The sequence below is a fragment of the Pristiophorus japonicus genome, chromosome 14, assembly GCF_044704955.1.
Source record: "Pristiophorus japonicus isolate sPriJap1 chromosome 14, sPriJap1.hap1, whole genome shotgun sequence".
Lineage (NCBI taxonomy): Eukaryota > Metazoa > Chordata > Chondrichthyes > Pristiophoridae > Pristiophorus > Pristiophorus japonicus.
In genome coordinates, this window is record NC_091990.1 from 66,736,750 (window position 1) to 66,757,517 (window position 20,768).

At 46.4% G+C, this 20,768-nt stretch overlaps 1 pseudogene; it reads right to left on the minus strand.

The window, feature by feature from the left end:
• Positions 1-20,768, minus strand: part of LOC139279601 (uncharacterized) — a 131,363-nt pseudogene that overhangs the window by 57,746 nt on the left and 52,849 nt on the right.

Genomic DNA, 20,768 nt, shown 5'->3' on the forward strand with positions numbered 1-20,768 from the left:
ACTTGCAACTGGATAAAGGCCTAGCTCTGTCAAGCCCGTGTGGTGGCTGGTGTGCAACAGTCAGCACACGTTAAAAAAAGTCCATGCACAGGCATCTTCCATCCTGGAGTTCAGGACTGGAATATTAGGTCCATCATTGAAGCATCTATGAACTCATCCTTTTTGGTGTGGAAGCACATCATCATCATTCGAGGGATAGCCTATGATGAATCGGAGGCTGCACACCAGGACATCGTCGACGTATTTACTGAGGCGCACGAAAGCATGGGCCTTACCCTAAACATCTGTAAGACGAAGGTCCTCCACCAGCCTGTCCTCAGCGCACAGCACTGTCCCCCAGTCATCAAGATCCACGGCGCGGCCCTGGACAACGTGGACCATTTCCCATACCTCGGGAGCCTCTTATCAACAAGAGCAAACATCAATGAAGAGATTCAACACCGCCTCCAGTGTGCCAGCACACCTTCAGCCGCCTGAGGAAAAGAGTGTTCGAAGACCAGGCCCTCAAATCTACCACCAAGCTCATGGTCTATAGAGCTGTAGTAATACCCGCCCTCCTGTATGGCTCAGAGACATGGACCATGTACAGTAGACACCTCAAGTCGCTGGAGAAATACCACCAACGATGCCTCCGCAAGATCCTACAAATCCCCTGGGAGGACAGACGCACCAACAATAGTGTCCTCGACCAGGCCAACATCCCCAGCATTGAAGTAGTGACCATACTTGATCAGCTCCGCTGGGTGGGCCACATTGTTTGCATGCCAGACACGAGACTCCCAAAGCAGGCGCTCTACTCGGAACTCCTTCATGGCAAACAAGCCAAAGGTGGGCAGAGGAAACGTTACAACCCTCAAAGCCTCCCTGATAAAGTGCAACATCCCCACTGACACCTGGGAGTCCCTGGCCAAAGACCGCCCTAAGTGGAGGAAGTGCATCCGGGAGGACGCTGAGCACCTCGAGTCTCGTCGCCGAGAGCATGCAGAAATCAAGTGCAGGCAGCGGAAAGAGCGTGCGGCAAAGCTGTCCCACCCACCCTTACCCTCAGTGACTATCTGTCCCACCTGTGGCAGGGACTGTGGCTTTCGTACTGGACTGTTCAGCCACCTAAGGACTCATTCTAAGAGTGGAAGCAAGTGCCTATGGTGATGAATTACACCCTTCCACAGTGTGGCACTGTAGTCTTATCTCACTATCTTGTATTATTTTGCCCTCTTTAACTCTCTTGGTGTCAGCTGTGGCTCAGTGGGCAGCACACTCACCTTTGGGTCAGAAGGTTGTGGGTTCAAATTGCACTTGAGCACATAAATCTAAAATGACACTTACAGTACTGAGGGAGTGTGTTACACTGGTGGAGATGCTGTCTTCTGGATGAGACATTAAACTGAGGCCCTGTCTTTTTTCTCAGGTGGATGTAAAAGATCCCATGGTACTATTTTGAAAAAGAGCAGCGAAGTTATCCCTGCTGTCCTGGCCAATATTTATCTCTCAATCAACATAATAAAAAAACAGATTATCTGGTTATTATCACATTGCTGTTTGTGAGAGCTTGCAGTGTGCAAATTGGCTGTGCGTTTCCCACATTACAACAGGGACTACATTCCAATAAAATACTTCATTGGCTGTAAAGTGCTTTGAGACATCCGGTGGTCGTGAAAGGCGCTATATAAATCCAAGTCTTTCTTTCGTTATTTTGTCTGAAAATTAGATCAGTCGCTGGTTGGTGTGAGGGATGAGAGTGGATAGTGAGAGGTTCAGGAAATGGTTGGTAGAAGGTGTGAGAGGTAGTTAGTGGGAAGTTCAAGGGATATAGTTGGTGAGAAATGGTTAATGGAAGGTGTGAGAGGTGATTGGTGGAAGATGATTGGCATTGGTGGGAAGTGTGAGCAGTGGCTGGTGGAAGGTATGAGAGGTAGTTTGTGGGAGATGGTTAGTGGGAGGTGGTTTGTGAAAAGTGTGAGGGTTGATTGGTGGTGGTTGACTGATGGAAGGTGCAGCAGTGGTGGTGGAAGATGGTTGATGGGAATTGATTGGTGTGAGGTTCGGGAGGTGGTTGGCAGAAGATTTTAGGGACAACATGAAGTTGTGAAAGGTACTATATAAATGCAAGTTCTTTCTTTTTTAACTATCAATCAATATTTCAGTAACTCACCAATCATTATCGGCTGCATTTATTTGCACCACAAGTCGTTAGGAACAGATTTCTGATTGGACCCCTTGGAGGACAAGACACACCCAACAGTTTGTGTCATTTGATCCTACCTGCTGGAGAGTAATTCAAAGTCTCTGCAATGTGTAATTTGATCTATTCATTGTCACAGGCAGGCTCCCTGAGCCAAGCTGCTCCAGTGCATTTATGACAGTGGCATCTACCTGTTAATGTGGATGGTCACCTGGAAAAAAAGCAAGATAACTCTCACACGGCCACATACAGCCTGCCCTGTTGACCTCGTCCCAATCATCAATTGAGTGATATAACATAAAATGTTAAAAATGCTCAGCAGGTCATGCAGCATCTGTGGAGAGAGAAGCAGAGTTAACGTTTCAGGTCGATGACCTTTCATCAGAATGTGAAACTTTGACTCTGTTTCTCTTTCCATAAATGCTGCCTGATTTGCTGAGTGAAATTTACAGCATTGACTATTTCACGTAATTTGAGCTGCAAGGTTGGTTTCGTAAGGCGCATTTCATTCAACAAGAACAGAGAAGGGTGACGGCATTGTAAGTGACATCACTCGCAGAACTGTAGATTTTTAGCATGCACTGAGAATGACATCATCGAGTGGCCTGGCTCATACGCAGGACATCACGGTCAACCGACAACCGGAAGTACCCACACTGTCGGTAATCACTTCGTCAAACTAAACACTGGGTGAGAGCTGCGGGGACTAACGGGGCATTGTGTGTGGCTCGCAGATTGTTAACAGGCTTATTCGTTACAGAGTGAATAGTGACAGTGTCATGACTTCTGGATTTCATCCAGACCAATGATATCACTTGCTGCACACACACACTGTGCTTTCCAAGAAATCAACTCACCACCATTCATGGTCAAGAGTGTGATCCTTGTCTGGGGAGGGAGAGGCAGAATGTGCTGCAGGTGTAAAGAAGGTGAGGGTGGGGTGAGAAGAAAATAATCCGCGACTAACAGAGGGGGGAAGAACGTTCTCGCTAACCTTAAATCCCCCCCCCCCCCCCGCTTTAAACCTGAGTCATGTTCTTCAACCATCCCTACTCTTCTCTCCATGCTCCCATCCCCCGCGAATTCCTGACTTCCCCTCCCCCCACCTCCAAGTTCCTGGCCTTCTCTCCCCTCGAGCTCCTGGCCAGCTCTTCCCCTGAGCTGGGTCTGTCGGGCTCATGGTAAATGGACTCCGGGCTCAGGGTTTGAGCTGGGACTATAGCAGGTGAATGGACTCCGGGCCCGAGATTTGAGAATAGAATCACAGAAACTTACAGCACATAAGAGGGCCATTTGGACCATGGTGTCTGCACCGATTGAAAAAGAACTATCCAGACTAACCCCACTTTCCAGCTCTGGTCTGTAGCCCTGTAGGTTATGGCACTTCAAGTGTACATCCAAGTACTTCTACCAATTACATTAAATCTACATCCCCTGTTTATTGACATCTCTGCGAAGGGATCCACTCTATATAGGTCGCTCATAATTTTATACACCTCAATTAAGTCTCCCCTCAGCCTTCTCTGTTCCAAAGAAAAAAACCCCGGCCTATCCAACCTTTCCTAAGCAAAAATTCTCCAGTCCTGGCAACATGTTCGTAAATCTCCTCTGTACCCCCTCTATTGCAATCATGTTTGCCTTCTTAATCACCTTATCTACCTGTCCTGCTACCTTCAGGGAACTCCAAGGTCTGTCTGTTCATCTACATTTCTACCATTTAATGTGTATTCCCTTGCCTTGCTGGTCTTCCCCAAAAGCATTACCTCACATTTCTCCAGACTGAATTCCATTTGCCACTGTTCTGCCCACCTGACCAGTCCATTGATATCTTCCTGCAGTCTCCAGCTTTCTTCCTCATTATCAATCACATTGCAAATTTTTGTATCATGTGCAAACTTTCTAATCATGCCCCCTATATTGAAGTCTAAATCATTGATATATACCACAAACAACAAGAGACCTACTGCTGAACCCTGTAGAACCCCACTGGAAACAGCCTTCCAGTCACAAAAACACCAGTTAGAATCATAGAAATTTACAGCACGGAAGGAGGCCATTTCAGCCCATCGTGTCCACGTCGGCCAACCAAGAGCTATCCAACCTAATCCCACTTTCCAGCTCTCGGTCCGTAGCTCTGTGGGTTACGGCACTTCAGGTGCACATCCAAGTACTTTTTAAATGTGGTGAGGGTTTCTGCCTCTACCACCCTTTCAGGCAGTGAGTTCCAGATCCCCACCACCCTCTGGGTGAAGACATTTCCCCTCAAATCCCCTCTAAACCTCCCACCAATTACTTTAAATCTATGCCCCCTGGTTGTTGACCTATCTGCCAAGGGGAACAGGTCCTTCCTATCCACTCTATCCAGGCCCCTCATAATTTTATACACCTCAATCAGGTCTCCCCTCAGCCTTCTCTGTTCCAAAGAAAAACAGACCCGGCATCTCCAATCTTTCCTCATAGCCAAAATTCTCCAGTCGCGGCAACATTCTTGTAAATCTCCTCTGCACCCTTTCCAGTGCAATCACATCTTTCCTGTAATGTGGTGACCAGAACTGCACACAGTACTCCAGCTGTGGCCTAACCAGTGTTTTATACAGTTCAAGCATAACCTCCTTGCTCTTGTATTCCATGCCTCGACTAATAAAGTATTCCATATGCCACCTGAACCACGTTCTCTACCTGGCCTGCTACCTTCACTTCAAGGTCCCTTTGTTCCTCTACACTTTTCAGTGTTGTACCAGTTAGTGTGTATTCCCTTGCCTTGTTAGACCTCCGCTGATGCATTACCTCAGACTTATCCGGATTGAATTCCATTTGTCATTGTTCTGCCCACCTGACCAGAATATTGATATCTTCCTGCAGTCCGCAGCTTTCTTCTTCATTTTCAACCACACAGCCGATTTTAGTATCATCGGCAAACTTCTTAATCATACCCCCTACATTCAAGTCCAAGTCATTGATATATACCACAAAAAGCAAGGGACTCAGCACTGAGCCCTGCGGAACCCCACTGGATACAGCCTTCCAGTCATAAAAACACCCATCAACCATTGCCCTTTGCTTCCTGCCTCTGAGCCAATTTTGGATCCAACTTGCCACTTTGCCCTGGATCCCATGGGCTTTTACTTTTTGTGCCATGTGGGACCTTATCAAAAGCCTTGCTAAAATCCATATACACTACATCGTACACACTGCCCTCATCGACCTTCCTGGTTACCTCCTCGAAAAATTCAATTAAGTTGGTCAGACTCGACCTTCCATTAAAAAATCCATGCTGACAGTCCTTGATTAATCCATGTCTTTCCAAATGAAGATTTATCCTATCCTTCAGGAGTTTTTCTAATACTTTTCCCACCACCGAGGTTAGGCTGACTGGTCTATAATTACTAAGACATAAAAAACAGGAACAGGAGTAGGCCATTTGGCCACTTGAGCCTGCACCGCCATTTAATAAGATCATGGTTGATCTGATCATGGACACAGCTCCACTTCCCTGCCCGCTCCCCAGAACCTTTTATTCCCTTATTGTTCAAAAATCTGTCTATCTCCGTCTTAAATATATTCAATGACCCAGCCTCCACAGCTCTCTGGGGCAGAGAATTCCACAGATTTACAACCCTCTGAGAAAAAAATTCCTCCTCATCTCAGTTTTAAATGGGCGACCCCTTATTCTGAAACTATGTGCCCTAGTTTTAGTTTCCCCTATGAGTGAAAATATCATCTCTGCATCCACCTTGTCGAGCCTCCTCATTATCTTGTATGTTTCGATAAGATCACCTCTCATTTTTCTGAACTCCAATGAGTATAGGCCCAACCTACTCAATCTATCTTCATAAGTCAAACCCTCATCTCCAGAATCAACCTAGTGAACTTCTCTCAATAGCTTCCAATGCAAGTATATTCTTCCCTACATACGGAGACCAAAACTGTACACAGCACTCTAGGTGTGGCCTCACCAATATTCTGTACAGTTGCAGCAGGACTTCTCTGCTTTTATACTCTATCCCCCTTGCAATAAAGGCCAACATTCCATTTGCCTTCCTGATTACTTGCTGTACCTGCATACTAACTTTTTGTGTTTCATGCACAGGGACCCCCAGGTCTCTCTGTACTGCAGCACTTTGCCATTATTCTCCATTTAAATTATAATTTGCTTTTCTATTTTTTCTGCCAAAGTGGATAACCTCACTTTTTCCCACATTATACTCCATCTGCCAAATTTTGCGCACTCATTTAGCCTGTCTATATCCCTTTGCAGATTTTTTGCGTCCTCCTCACAATTTGCTTTCCCATCCATCTTTGTATCATCAGCAAACTTGGCTACATTACACTCGGTCCCTTCATCTAAGTCATTAATATAGATTGTAAATAGTTGACTCCCCAGCACCGATCCCTGTGGCACCCCACTAGTTACAGTTTGCCACCGGAAAATTACCCATTTATCCTGACTCTCTGTATCCTCTATCCATGCTAATATATTACCCCCAACCCCGTGAAGCTTTATCTTGTGCAGTAACCTTTTATGTGGCACCGTATTGAATGCCTTCTGGAAATCCAAATACACCACATCCACTGGTTCTCCCTTATCCACCCTGCTCGTTACATCTTCAAAGAACTCCAGCAAATTTGTCAAACGTGATTTCCCTTTCATAAAACTATGCTGACTCTGCTTGATTGAATTATGCTTTTCCAAATGTCCTGCTACTGCTTCCTTAATAATGGACTCCAGCATTTTCCAAACCACAGATGTTAGGCTAACTGGTCTATAGTTTCCTGCTTTCTGTCTGCCTCCTTTTTTAAATAGGGGCGTTATATTTGCAGTTTTCCAATCTGCTGGGACCTCCGCAGAATCCAGGGAATTTTGGTAGATTACAACCAATGCATCCACAATCTCTGCAGTCACTTCTCTTCAGACTCTAGGATGCAAGCAATCAGGTCCAGGGGACTTGTCCGCCTTTAGTCCCGTTATTTTACTACTTCTTCAGTGATAGTGATTGTATTAAGTTCCTCCCTCCCTATAGCCCCTTGATTATCCACTGTTGGGATGTTTTTAGTGTCTTCTACTGTGAAGATCGATACAGAGTATTTGTTCAAAGTCTCTGCCTCTGTTCCCCATTATTAATTCCCCAGTCTCATCCTATTAGGGACCAACATTTACTTTAGCCACTGCTGTCTTTTTTATGTACCTGTAGAAACTCTTACTTTCTGTTTTTATATTTCGTGCTAGTTTACTTTCATAATCCATCTTCCCTCCCTTCATTATTTTTTTAGTCGTTCTTTGCCAGCTTTTAAAAGGTTCCCAATCCTCTGGCCTCCCACTGGTCTTGGCCACATTGTATGCCCTTGTTTTCAATTTGATACCATCCCTTATTTCCTTAGTTAGCCACGGGTGATTATCCCTTCTCCTACAATCTTTCCTTCTCATTGGGATATATTTTTGTTGAGAGTTATGAAATATCTCCTTAAATATCTGCTACTGTTCACCAACCGTCCCACACGTTTATCTATTTTCCCAGTCCATTTGTACATACCTTTGTAGTCTCTTTTATTTAAGCTTAGGAAACTGGTTTGAAATCCAACTTTCTCGCCTTCCAACTGAATTTGAAACTCAACCATGTTATGGTTACTCATTCCAAGAGGATCCTTTACTAGGAGATAATTTATTAATCCTGTCTCATTACACAGTACCAGATCTAAGATAGTCTGCTCCCTGGTTGGTTCTGCAATGTACTGTTCAAGGAAACTATCCCAGATACACTCTATGAACTCTTCCTCAAGGCTACCCTGGCCAATTTGCTTTGTCCAATCAATATGAAGGTTAAAATCGCCCATGATTATTGCTGTTCCTTTATTACAAGCCTCCATTATTTCTTGATTTATACTCCATCCAACAGTGTAGCTACTGCTAGGGGGCCTATAGACGATGTCCATCAGAGACTTTTTCTCATTATTCCTCATCCACACCCAAACTGATTCAACATCTTGATCTTTTGAGCCAATATCATTTGTCACTAATGCACTGATTGCATCCTTTATTCACAGAGCTACCCCACCATCTTTTCCTGTCTGTCTGTCCTTCCAAATTGTCAAATACCCCTGAATATTTAGTTCCCAGCCTTGGACACCTTGCAACCACGTTTCTGTAATGGCTATCAGATCATACCCATTTGAATCTATTGTGCCGTCAACTATTTGCTTATGAATGCTGCGTGCATTCAGATACAGAGCTTTTAAATTTGTTTTTTTTACCATTTTTTCCTGCTTTGACCCCACTTTGTGATTCACCTTTATGTTTATACATTCTGTCCCTTGCTGTCACACTCTGGTTTTCATTTCCCCCAGTGCTACCCTGCTCTTTCTCCCTTTTTAAATAAAGGTACCACATTAACAGTCCTCCAGTCCTCCAGTCCTCCAGCGCCATACCTGAAGCCAGAGAGGATTGTAAAATGGTCAGAGCCTCTGCTATTTCCTCTTTTGCTTCTCTTAACAACCTGGGATACACTTTATCCGGGCCTGGGGATTTATCCTCTTTCAAAGCTGCTAAGTCCCTTAATATTTCCTCTTTCACTATGTTTATCTCGTCTAATATTTCACACTCCTCCTCCCTCATTCCAAAGTTCGCATTGCCCCTCTCTTTTGTGAAAACAGATGCAAAGTGTTCATTAAGAACTATACCCATATCTTCTGCCTCCACACACAGATGTCCTTTACGGTTTCTAATAGATCCTGCTCTTTCTCCAGTTATTCTCTTGCTCTTAAAAACATCTTTGGGTTTTCTCTGATTTTACTTGCCAACATTCTTTCATGCTCGCTCTGATATATTTTTTAATTGCAACCCTGCACTTCTTATACTCCTCTAGAGTTTCTGCATTATTGAGTTCTTGGTATCTGTCATAAGCTTCCCTATTTTTCTTTATCTTACACTGTATGTCCCTAGACATCCAGGAAGCTCTAGATTTGTTAGCCCAACCCTTTTTCTTTAAGGGAACATATTTGCTCTGTACCCTCAGGATCTCCTCCTTGAATGCCTCCCACTGCTCTGACACTGATTTACCATCAAGTATCCGGTTCCAGTCCACTTTGGCTAAATCCCATCTCAGCTCAGCAAAATTGGCTTTACCCCAATTAAGAACTTTTATTTCTGGTCCACCTTTGTCCTTTTCCATAACTACGCTAAATCTTACTGAATTATGATCACTAGCACCAAAATGCTCTCCCAGTGATACCCCTTTCACCTGCCCCTCTTTATTCCCCAAAACCAAATCCAGAACCGCCCCGTCCCTTGTTGGGCTTGTTACATACTGGCTAAAGAAGTTCTCCTGAATGTATTTTAGGAATTCCGCACCCTCTGTACCATTCGCACAAACTTTTCCCCCAGTTAATATTAGGGTAATTGAAATCCCCCACTATAGTTTTTTCACTTCGCAGCAATTTGCCCACATATTTGTTCTTCTGTCTCCCTCTTACTGCTTGGGGGTCTTTAGTACACTCCCAGTAGTGTGATCGCCCCTTTTTTGTTCTTCAATTCAACCCATATGGCCCCGTTTGAAGATTCCTCTTAACATATCATCCCTTCTCACAGCTGTAATTGTTTCTTTAATTAATACTGCGACCCCCCTCCTTTTTTACCCCCCTCTCGATCCCGTCTGAAAACCCTGTAACTAGGAATGTTGAGCTGCCATACCTGCCCTTCTTTCAGCCATGTTTCAGTATTAGCTATAATACGTACTCCCAAGTGTCTCTGCTCTCAGCTCATCTGCCTTATTCTCTATACTCCTTGTATTGAAGTATATACCATTTAGTGGGGCCAAACTCCCTTGTTGTCTATTTTCCAGCCCTTGTATCTTCTGTCTTCCAAATTCACTTTCTACTTTTCTGCTGCCCAATTCCAGCTTTGCTCCTCTCCCCACTGAATCTATTCTCCGGTTTCCATCCCCCTGCCAAGCTATTTTAAACCCTCCCCAACAGCACTAGCAAACCCTCCCATGAGGATACTGGTGCCGGCTCTGTTGAGTTGCAATCCGTCCGGTCTGTACAGGTCCCACCTCCTCCAGAAATGGTCCCAATGCCTCAGGAATCTAAAGCCCTCCCACCTGCACCATCTCTCTCCAGCTACGTACTCATCTTTTATTTCTGTACTCACTAGCATGTGGCATCGGCAGAACTGCAGAGGTTACTATCTTTGAGGTCCTGCTTTTTAATCTCCCTTCTAGCTCCCTGAACTCCCTAAACTGTCTGCAGGACCTCAGCCCTCTTTCTACCAGTCGACCATTACCCTTTGCTTCCTGCCACTGAGCCAAAGCTGGATCCAACTTGCCACTTTCTCTTGGATTGCATAGGCTTTTACTTTTTTGACTAACATTCCATGTGGGATCTTGATAAAAAGGCCTTGCTAAAATCCATGTAGACTACATCAAATGGACTACAGGCAACTCCTGATTATCCGTACACAGATCCAACGGGAAACCGTTGGAATGGGATTTAAAACTCTGTTGCTAACAAGTGAAAAGACAGCTCCAAATAATTTGCAAAAATCGCCTTCCAAACACTGTGCTCATTTGTATTTGCTCATTCTCTCTCTCACACACTTTCTCTCTCTCTCTCTCTCTCTCACTCACTGTAAAAATCACCCTCCTCTGCCCTTGCTTTGCTGGTGTGTGTGTGCGTGCGCGCTGCTGCAGCCGCTGTCTCTCGCGGCCGCCGCTGACGTTGGGAACGGGAGCAGGGCCGGTACCGGGTTCCAGGCACAGAACCTATACATACATGCTGGTAATGTCCATCTTTTGTTACTGTTTGTAGCTGATTGTATTGATTCATTAAAGTTTTAACTTCAAAATGTCAACTCATCCTAATGGAAAAATCGTTTACCCGGAATAGCCCAATCCCCGAGGGACCCGGATAATCGCCAGTTGCCTGTACCTTCATTGACCCTCCTCGTTACCTCCTCAAAAAATTCAATTAAGTTAGTCAGCCATGACCTTCCCTTAACAAATCCATGTTGACTGTCCTTGATTAATCCGTGACATTCTACATGATGATTTATACTGTTCCTCAGAATTTTTTCCAATAATTTTCCCACCACTGACTGGCCTGTAATTACTCGGCTTATCCCTTTCTGAACAATGGCACAATGTTAGCAGTCCTGCAGCCAGAGAGGATTGAAAAATGATGATCAGAGCTTCCGCTATTTCCTCCCTTGCCTCTCTTAACAGCCTGGAATACATTTCATCCGGCTCTGGCGGTAAATTTACTTTCAAAGATGTTAAACATCAACAACAGCTTGCATTTATATAGCGCCTTTAACACAGTAAAACGTCCCATGGTGCTTCATAGCAGTGTTGTAAGACAAAACATAAATTTGACACCGAGCCAGATAACAAGAAAATACTGCAGATGGATCAAAAGCTTGATCAAAGAGGTAGGTTTTAAGGAGCGTCTGAAGGAGGAAAGAGAGGTCGAGAGGCGGAGAGGTTCAGGTAGGGAGTTCCAGAACTTAAGGCCCAGCAGCTGAAGGCATGGCCGCCAATGGTTGAGCGATTATAATCAGGGATGCTCAAGAGGGCAGAATTTGAGGAGCGCAGATATCTTGGGGGTTGTGAGGCTGAAAGAGATTATAGAGATAGGGAGGGGCGAGGCCAAGGAGGGATTTGTAAACAAGGTTGAGAATTTTGAAATCGAGGTGTTGCTTAACCGGGAGCCAATATTGGTCAGCGAGCCCAGGGGTGATGGGTCTTGGTGTGAGTTAGGACACGGGCTGCCGAGTTTTGGATGACCTCAGATTTACGTAGGATAGAATGTGGGAGGCCAGCCAGGAGTGAGTTGGAGTAGTCAGGTCTAGAGGTAACAAAGGCATGGATGAGGGTTTCAGCAGCAGATGAGCTGAGGCAGGGGCAGAGATGGGCAATGTTACAGAGGTGGATGCCGCAGATATATGGCCAGAAGCTCATTTCAGGGTCAATATGACACCTCGATTGTGAACAGTCTCAGCCAGATGCTCGGGAGAGGGATAGAGTCGGTGGCTAGGGAACACAGTTCGTGGTGGGGACCGAAAACAATGGTTTCGGTCTTTCCAATATTTAATTGGAGAAAATTTCTGCTCATCTGGTACTGGATGTCGGACAAGCAGTCTGACAATTTAGTGACCGAGGAGGGGTCGAGAGAAGTGATGGTGAGGTAGAGCTGGGTGTCGTCAACATACATGTGGAAACTGATGCTGTGTTTTCGGATGATATCGCCAAGGGGCAGCATATAGATGAGAAATAGAAGGGGACCAATGATAGATCCTTGGGGGACACCGGAGATAACGATGCTGGAGTGGGAAGAGAAGCCATTGCAGGTAATTTTCTGGCTACGATTAGACAGATAAGAATGGAACCAGGCGAGTGCAGTCCCACCCAGCTGTACGACGGTGGAGAGGCGTTGGAGGAGGATGGAGTGGTCAACCGTGTCAAAGGTCAGACAGGTCGAGAAGGTCGAGGAGGGATAGTTTACCTTTGTCACAATTACAAAAGATGCCATTTGTGACTTTGAAGAGAGCTGTTTCAATACTGTGGCAGGGGCGGAAACCAGATTGAAGGGATTCAAAGATGGAGTTCTGGGAAAGATGGGCACGGATTTGGAAGGTGACAACACGTTCAAAGACTTTGGAGGGGAAAGGGAGGTTGGAGATGGGGCGATAGCTTGCAAGTGCAGTGGGGTCAAGGATTGTTTTATTGAGGAGAGGGGTGATGACGGCAGATTGGAAGGAGAGGGGGACAGTACCCGAGGAGAGAGAACCATTAACAATGTCGGCTAACATAGGAGGCAAAAAAGGAAGTTGGGTGGTCAGCAGATCAGTGGGAATAGGGTCAAGGGAGCAGGAAGTGGGTCTCATGTACAAGGTGAGCTTGGAGAGGTCAAGAGGGGAGATCAGAGAGAAACTGGAGACATGCGAGTTGAGGGCTAGGGCAGGGGGAATCTTAGAGGAAGTTTGGCCTGGAAGGGCTAGGGGAAAGAAGGGAAGTGGCAGAGGCAGCTGATCATTGGTCTCAATCTTTGAGACAAAGAAATCCATGAGCTTTTCACACTTGTTGTTGGAGGTGAGTGTGGTGGAGACAGGGGAGAGGGGTTTAAGAAGTCAGTTAGCAGTAGAGAATAATAGCCGGTGGTTATCTTTGTATTGCAGAATTATCCTGGAATAGTGAGCACTTTTGGCAGACAGGAGTCAGATCCGATAGTGCTTTATGTGGTCCAGCCAGACCTGGTGGTGAATGGCTAAACCGGTTGTCCGCCACATCCATTCAAGTCTGTGCCCCTTGTACTTGAGGGAGCGAAGATGAGGGCTGTACCAGGGGGAACGGCCAGGATGGGAGGGAGTAATGGTTTTAATAGAGACGATGGCATCAAAGGTGAGGGTGTGGTTGAGCAGATGGTGAGCCAAAGGCTGGACAGTTTGGAGTTGATAAGTACCATTGTAAAAGAGTCAGGAGAGAATTTTTTCCAGGGGCAATGCAGAAGTAGGGTTGGGTGGGGGAAGGGGGATGTGGGTGGACAGCGATACAAGGGAATGGTCAGGGATGACCTTATCTGTAATTGACACGGTGGGAATAGCGAGGCCACAAGAGCTGGCAAGGTCAAGGGGGTGGCCGTGAATATGGGTTGGTGAGTTCACATGGAGGGAGAGATTAAGGGAGGATAGGAGGGTAGTGATCTCAGAGGAGAGAGAGCGTGATGAATTGAGATGGAGGTTGAAGTCACCAAAGGTGAGAAGTTGCTCGGTGCAGAGGCTGAGGGAGGAAAACAGTGAAGATGTCTCGGAGATAACATTTTTATCATACTTGGGTGGGCAGTAGAGAATGAGAATTTTCAATGAGAGGTGAGAGGGTTGGAATAAGGTGAGATGTTCAAAGGAGGAGGAAGTGCTGGAAGAGTAGGGGAACAGACCAAGGTGTGGTTTGGTGATGAGAGCCACACTTCCTCTCTCTAAGTTTATCCTAACTAATATTTCACACTCCTCTTGCTTAACTACAATGTCTGCATTATCCTATCACTTCTGTGAAGGCAGACACAAAGTTTTCATTAAGATCCGTACCTACGTCTTCCGCCTCCAGACAGAGGTTACCTTTTTGGTTTCTAATAGGCCCTACTCTTTCCTTAGTTATTCTCTTTCTCTTTATGCATTTATAAAACATCTTTGGGTTTTCCTTTCCAACATTTTTTCATGCCCTGTCTTTGCTTTGCTAATTTCCCTTTCAATTTCACCCCTGCACTTTCTATACGCCTCAGGGCTTTCTGCAGTATTGAGCCCTCGGTATCTGATGAAAACTCCCTCTTTTTTTCCTTATCCGACCCTGTGTGCTCCTTGACATCCAGGAGCTCTAGATTTGGGAGTCCCACCCTTCTGTTTTGTGGTAATATATTTGCTCTGGATATTCTCTCTCTCCTCATTGAATGCCTCCCACTGCTCTGACACTGATTTACTTTCAAGTTGCTGTTTCCAGTCCACTTTGGCTAAATCACATCTCAGATTAGTAAAATTGGCTATTCCCAATCGAAAACTTTTAGACCTGGTCTATCTTTGTCCTTTTCCATAACTATACTAAATCTAATTGAATTATGATCACTAGCACCAAAATGCTCTCCCACTGATACCCCTTCCACCTGCCCAGCTTCATTCCCTAAAACCAAGTCCAGAACCGCTCCCTCTCTTGTTAGGCTTGTTACATACTGGCTAAAAAAATTATCCTGAATGCATTTTAATAATTCTGCACCCTCTATTCCTTTTATATTAATTCTATCCCAGTTAATATTAGGGTAGTTGAAACCCCCCACTATTACTGTCCTATTGTTTTTTTGCACTTCTCAGAAATGTCCTACATATTTGCTCTTCGATCTCCCTCTGACTTGTTTGGGGGACTATAGTACACTCCCAGTAGTGTGATCACCCCTCTTTTGTTCTTCAGTTCAACCCTTATGGCCTCAATTGATGATCATTCTAACAGCTGTAGTTGTTTCGTTGACCAATATTTCACCCACATCTCCCCCCCCCCCTCCGCCCCCCACTTTTAATCCTCTCTCTATCTTGTCTAAAAATCCTGTAACCAGGAATGTGGAGCTGTCATTCCTGCCCTTCCTTAAGCCATTAGCCATGTTGCAGTTGAGCTGGGCCTACAGCTGGTAAATGGGCTCTGGGCCTGGGGGTTGAGCTGGGCCTGCAACCGGTGAATGGGCTACAGGTGCGCATGTGTGGGTCCGAGGGGGGTTGGGGGGTGGGGCAGGAGGAGCAGGCTGGTGTTTAGGCTCCACTCCCATATAGTGCACATGCGCAGAACAACTTAAATTTAACCGTGCAAATAATCACTCCATGCAAATAATTATCTAAATAACTCACCGATCAATATCTCAGTAACTCAACGATCAATATCTCACTAACTCACCAATCAATGGTGGAATTTTTGGGCCCATGCGGGCTCAATTGGAGGTGGGTCAGGTGGCAAATTTGAAAAAAGTTGGAGCAGGTCGGGAACCTGCCCCACGCGCATTTCCCTCAGGCACGTTTCCGGTGCAGCAGCGACCTAACCGATGGGCGACCTCATTCAAATAATTAACAGGTAGCTGTCAGACCCTTAAGTGCCTTTCTCGGCATACCTTTTGAATTTCCCTGGCTGCCCATGGGATTCATGCAGCTCGGGAACCACGTCTGTCATCCTGAGGCGGGAGTTGAGTGGCCACTGATCCAGCTGATTAGTTGTCAGCGTGAAATGTACTATAAAACCGTCCACCTCACAGCTGATCACTTTCCCCAGGCAGAAGCTGTTGCTGGCTACAGTCCCAGCACATAATTAGCTTTCTACAAACTACAAGTGTTTGCAGCAAAGTCGCCATCCAGTCTCACCTCTTTGGTAGAACCTATCATACCATTGACCGATTGCTTCTGTCATCTCAACTTGACCTGCCATCTATTCCATCAGCATGGATGCCGTTTATAATGTGTCACTTTGGTCCTCACAAACGGACCACGGTGAGCCCCAACACCAGCAGCACCAACAACCTTCTCCTCAACACTCTGATGCTGCATAGGACAGAGGGCATCAGCGCAGAGCTGCACCACCCCCACAGGCGATACACCCAACACAGGGTATACAGGCAGAGGATGGATTTCCTCAACATGACTGAGCAGCAGTACCGAAGGAGGCTCAGGCTATTACACCAGGTTGTCACCTACATTTGCACATTGCTCAAGCAAGACCTGCAGCCCAGAGAAGTAGGTGGACACGCCTTACCAGTGGCTGTCAAAGTCACCAGCGCCCTCAACTTCTTCGCCTCAAGCTCCTTCCAGGGATCTGCAGCAGACATTTGCAGCATCTCACAGGCGGCTGCCCACAGATGCATCACACAGATCACTGATATCCTCTTTGACAAGTGAGCCAATTATATCAACTTTGCCGCTGATGAAGCCAGTGTTACTGAACGGCCACTCTGGCTGGCTTCCCCCGGGTGCAGGGTGTCATCGACTGCACACATGTGGCCATCAGGGCACCCCATCATAACCCAGGAATCTTTGTCAACCACAAGGGCTTTCACTCCCTCAATGTACAGCTGGTCTCCAACCACAGCAAGATCATCACGCATGTGTGCGCCAAATTTCCTGTCAGATGCTATGACTCTTTTGTCCTTTGCCTGTCCATCCTCCCTCAGCTCGTCATTCCTCAAATAGACGTTCCGGCCGTCTGCTTGGAGACAAGTGCTATCCACTGTACTGAGGCCAAGGAGAGATATAATGCGAGCCACATTTCCACCAGATGTGTCACAGAGCAGACAATAGGCATGCTGAAAATGCCCTTCAGATGCTTTTACAGATTTGGAGGAGCCCTTCAGTATGCACCAGCCAGGGTCTCCAGAATCGTCCTGGCCCGCTGTGCTCTGCACATCATAGCGCAGCAGCGAGGATTAGCGCTGCATGAGCAGCAAGGCACTGAGCTCACAGCCTCTTCAGTGGAGGAGCAGGAGGAGGAGGAGGTGGAGGAGGAGGAGCTGGAGGAGGAGGAGCAGGAGGAGCTGGAGGAGGAGGAGCAGGAGGAGGAAGAGGAGGAGGAACCAGCGGGCCAGATCCCACCAGCGTCCGAGCACATTGCTGCCCGGGAGGTCAGCGATGGCCTCATCCTGACCAGATTTACATAACTTTATGCAGTGCACCCATATGACTGCCACATGCTGTGCCAGGTTGGCACCACCCCACAGCAACACCATGAAGCATCCCTACAATGACGAAGCCATTCCTTTCACACTGATCTCCATTGCTGGTGGTACCGTTATGTCTCACCATTCACTCCAACTCACTAAGCCACTTCCAAAGGTGTCCAAGATGGGAAAGTGGTGAAAATAAAGATTTTAACGATTGACAATACATTAACGGAAACTTGTCAATAACATTGACTAAGACTCCCTCATGGCTACCCTTGTGAATCCACTTGTGTGTCATCTTTCTCGTCTGCGTGCTTCTACAAGGTGCTACCCCTGTGGCTACAGCACAGGTAGAGGCCGTCTGCTCACTTCCCTACTGTGACTGCTTAGTCACTCTTGGTGGATGTCCTCTGTGTTCTGGAGCCTGTGATGGCCCCACCAAAGTCTGCTCCTCTTGCAACTGTGCAGAGGCAGACTCAGCCATCGTTATCTGAGGAGGCATCTGGGGCTCTGACTGAGGGGGAGGCAAAGGGGGAGAAGTGTAAGCATTTTGCGATGAGCCCACACTGCCCTCTCACCTCTCAAGACATCCCTCTCATGGGCCACTCGCATGTCCCTGCTAGCAAGGAACCGGACAGCTGCTCATCACTGGGGCCATGAGAATCCACATCTACGTTGACATCCCTCCTAGAGAGGAAGTCTATTAGTCTCTGCCAGCTTTGCTCCATAGATAGCCATCTATTCTCCATAGAGACCATGTGGCCCTGAATGGCACATTAGCTGCCCCATGCACGTGACCATCCTTTCCATAGAAGAGCCGACAGTTGCCATCGCCTGAGACACGGTGGTGCTCATGTCGGAGATGGATACCTCCATTCTCTGTTCATTTGCAGATATTGCGCCCCCTTTGTCAGAGCCTCTTGCACTTCTTCCTGTACCTCCAGGATTGCCCTCTTTCTGGTTGGCCCCTGAGGCTCAGCATCTATGTGCAGCTGAGCAGAGCTGGGAGGTCTTGCGCCTTCCGGCGAGGAGTCTCCATTGCAGTCCCTGTCTCCACCATCTGCTTTTGCTCACTTGTAACTTGTGACGGACCTGGTGACAACATTACTCTATCTCGCGTGGGACCTACCGAGGTGTGTGTATCTATGCTGGTGCTAGGTGTGCTTGTGTCTGGTGACGCTGTGCCCTCAGAGGCTGGAGATTCCTCTGAGGAGTTGTCTTGCTCTTCCTCCTGGACAATGGATGGGTTTTTGAGGGATCTTTGGGAGAGTAAGGAGATGAGTTTGATATGCCGTATGAAGAATGGGTACAGGTACCATTATGCAAATTATGACTGTTGCTGACATCAGTCCCCATGTGAGTAACTGCTGTATGCAATGTGGCTGTATGAGATGTAATTCTGTCACCAGGTTGCTGAGGTGTCCCCCTCTCCAGCTGTTCAGCTACTCTCAATGCTTCCAATGCAACCTCCTCTGCTGTTGTGAGGGTGGCAAATGATGGAAAGCCTACCTCCAGTTCTCTCCCTTTTACTATGCGGTCTATTCTCCTGCAAGGAGGGAAAGAAGAGAAGGTTGATGAGAGTGATGGAATGAGTGTAAGGATGGATAGGTTACATCTTTAGAGGGAGACTGTGATGGATTAGGGTGGCAATGCCAAGTGGCCTCCTTGTGTGTTGTTAGTTGCTATGATTGCATTAGGACGAGGGTGAGTGCCAGAGGTGGCTAGTAAGATGGGGATGTGAGTATGTAGATAGAGAGAGAGGGATGGGTGGATGTGCAAGGTATGTAGGTATGATTAAGGATGTGCAGGAGCAGAGTTGGGAAGCAGAATGATGGGAATGTGATGAGAATTACAGCAGGATGAAGGTGAGTGTGGCTTTGTACTCACATCTCCATATCTAATGAGATAATTGAAACGTTTCCAACCCTGCACCGCAGTCCTCCTGAACACATCCTTGCGTTGACCTTCTCTGCAATCTGGAGCCAGGCTGTTTTTGTCTCCTGGGGTTGTTTCTTCTGCCCATTGGAAAGGAAGAGGACCTCTCTGCGTGATCTGATGCCTTCCACAAGCATATGGAGGGAGTAATCAGAGAATCAGGAGGCAGCCGTCTGTCTCTGTGCAGTCATCTCTCCAACCATTTGGAGCAATGAAAGCCTCCAGTGTGCTGCCTGCACACTCCTAAATGAACCTTCAAATGCAATGTGGCCATGGCTTCCTTTAAGTATCCCGGCTGAAAACGTGTCATGGATGATGTCATCAGACCCGCACCATTTACCAGGGCCGGGTAATGCGCAAGGCTGTCTTAATAGGCCCCATTATCGCAAAGTCGATTTCTGCAGTGGAATGGAAAGAACAACAGGGTCGCGACCTCCACGCCAACTGCCCGTACCAGACCAGGTGCAGAAAATCCCGGCCAATATCTCAGTAACTCACCAATCAATATCTCAGCAATTCACCCATCTACATCCTTTTCAGCGGCAATACCTGATAAAAATGTGTATCAATCATTGTGATTGGTCAGTTTTATTACTAACTAGAACATAGCATAAGAATTAGGAGCAGGAGTTGGCCATTCGGCCCCTCAAACCTGCTCTGTCATTCAAAGAACTCCCCACATCATAAGGATGAAATGTCCACTACCTCAGCCCCAGTCCCACTTGTGTTAGCTAAAGTACCCAGAACTTTACACTCACAATCTTGCCACAATTTATAATCTTCTGCTGTGATATGAGGGCCACCGATGTATCGTTCTCTGTGCCTCCTCTGCCCTGCTGGTTCATGTGTCGCCTTTCTCTTGATACCTTGGAAAGTGAATGTTTTAAAAATTTACAAAATTATTATCAGCCATTGTCCTCATCATTTAATATCATCCAGTATAATCATCCAACATCATCATCCAGTATTATCACCAACCATTTATCATAGAATCATACAGCATAGAGGGAGGCCATTCAGCCCAACGTGCCTGTGCCGGCTCTTTGAAAGAGCTATCCAATTGGTGCCACTGCCCTGCTGTTGGCCTGCACATTTTTCCCCATTGAGTATTTATTTAATTCCCTTTTGAAAGTTATGATCGAATCTACTTTGCTTTCGACACCCCAGGTCTCTCTGTTACTGCACCCGCTTTAAAATTGTACCATTTAGTTTATAGTGCCTCTCCGTCATTCTTCCTGTTAAAATGTATCACTTCACACTTCTCTGGGTTAAATCCAGGGAATTTTGGTAGCTTACAACCAATAAATCCACTATCTCTGCAGTCACATCTTTTGAGACCCTCGGATGCAGACCATCAGGTCCAGGGGATTTGTCCACCTTTAGTCCCATTGGTTTACCTCGTACTTTTTCTCTAGTGCTCATGATTGTTTTAAGTTCTTCCCTCCCTATAGCTCCTTGATTATCAATTATTGGGATGCTTTTAGTGTCT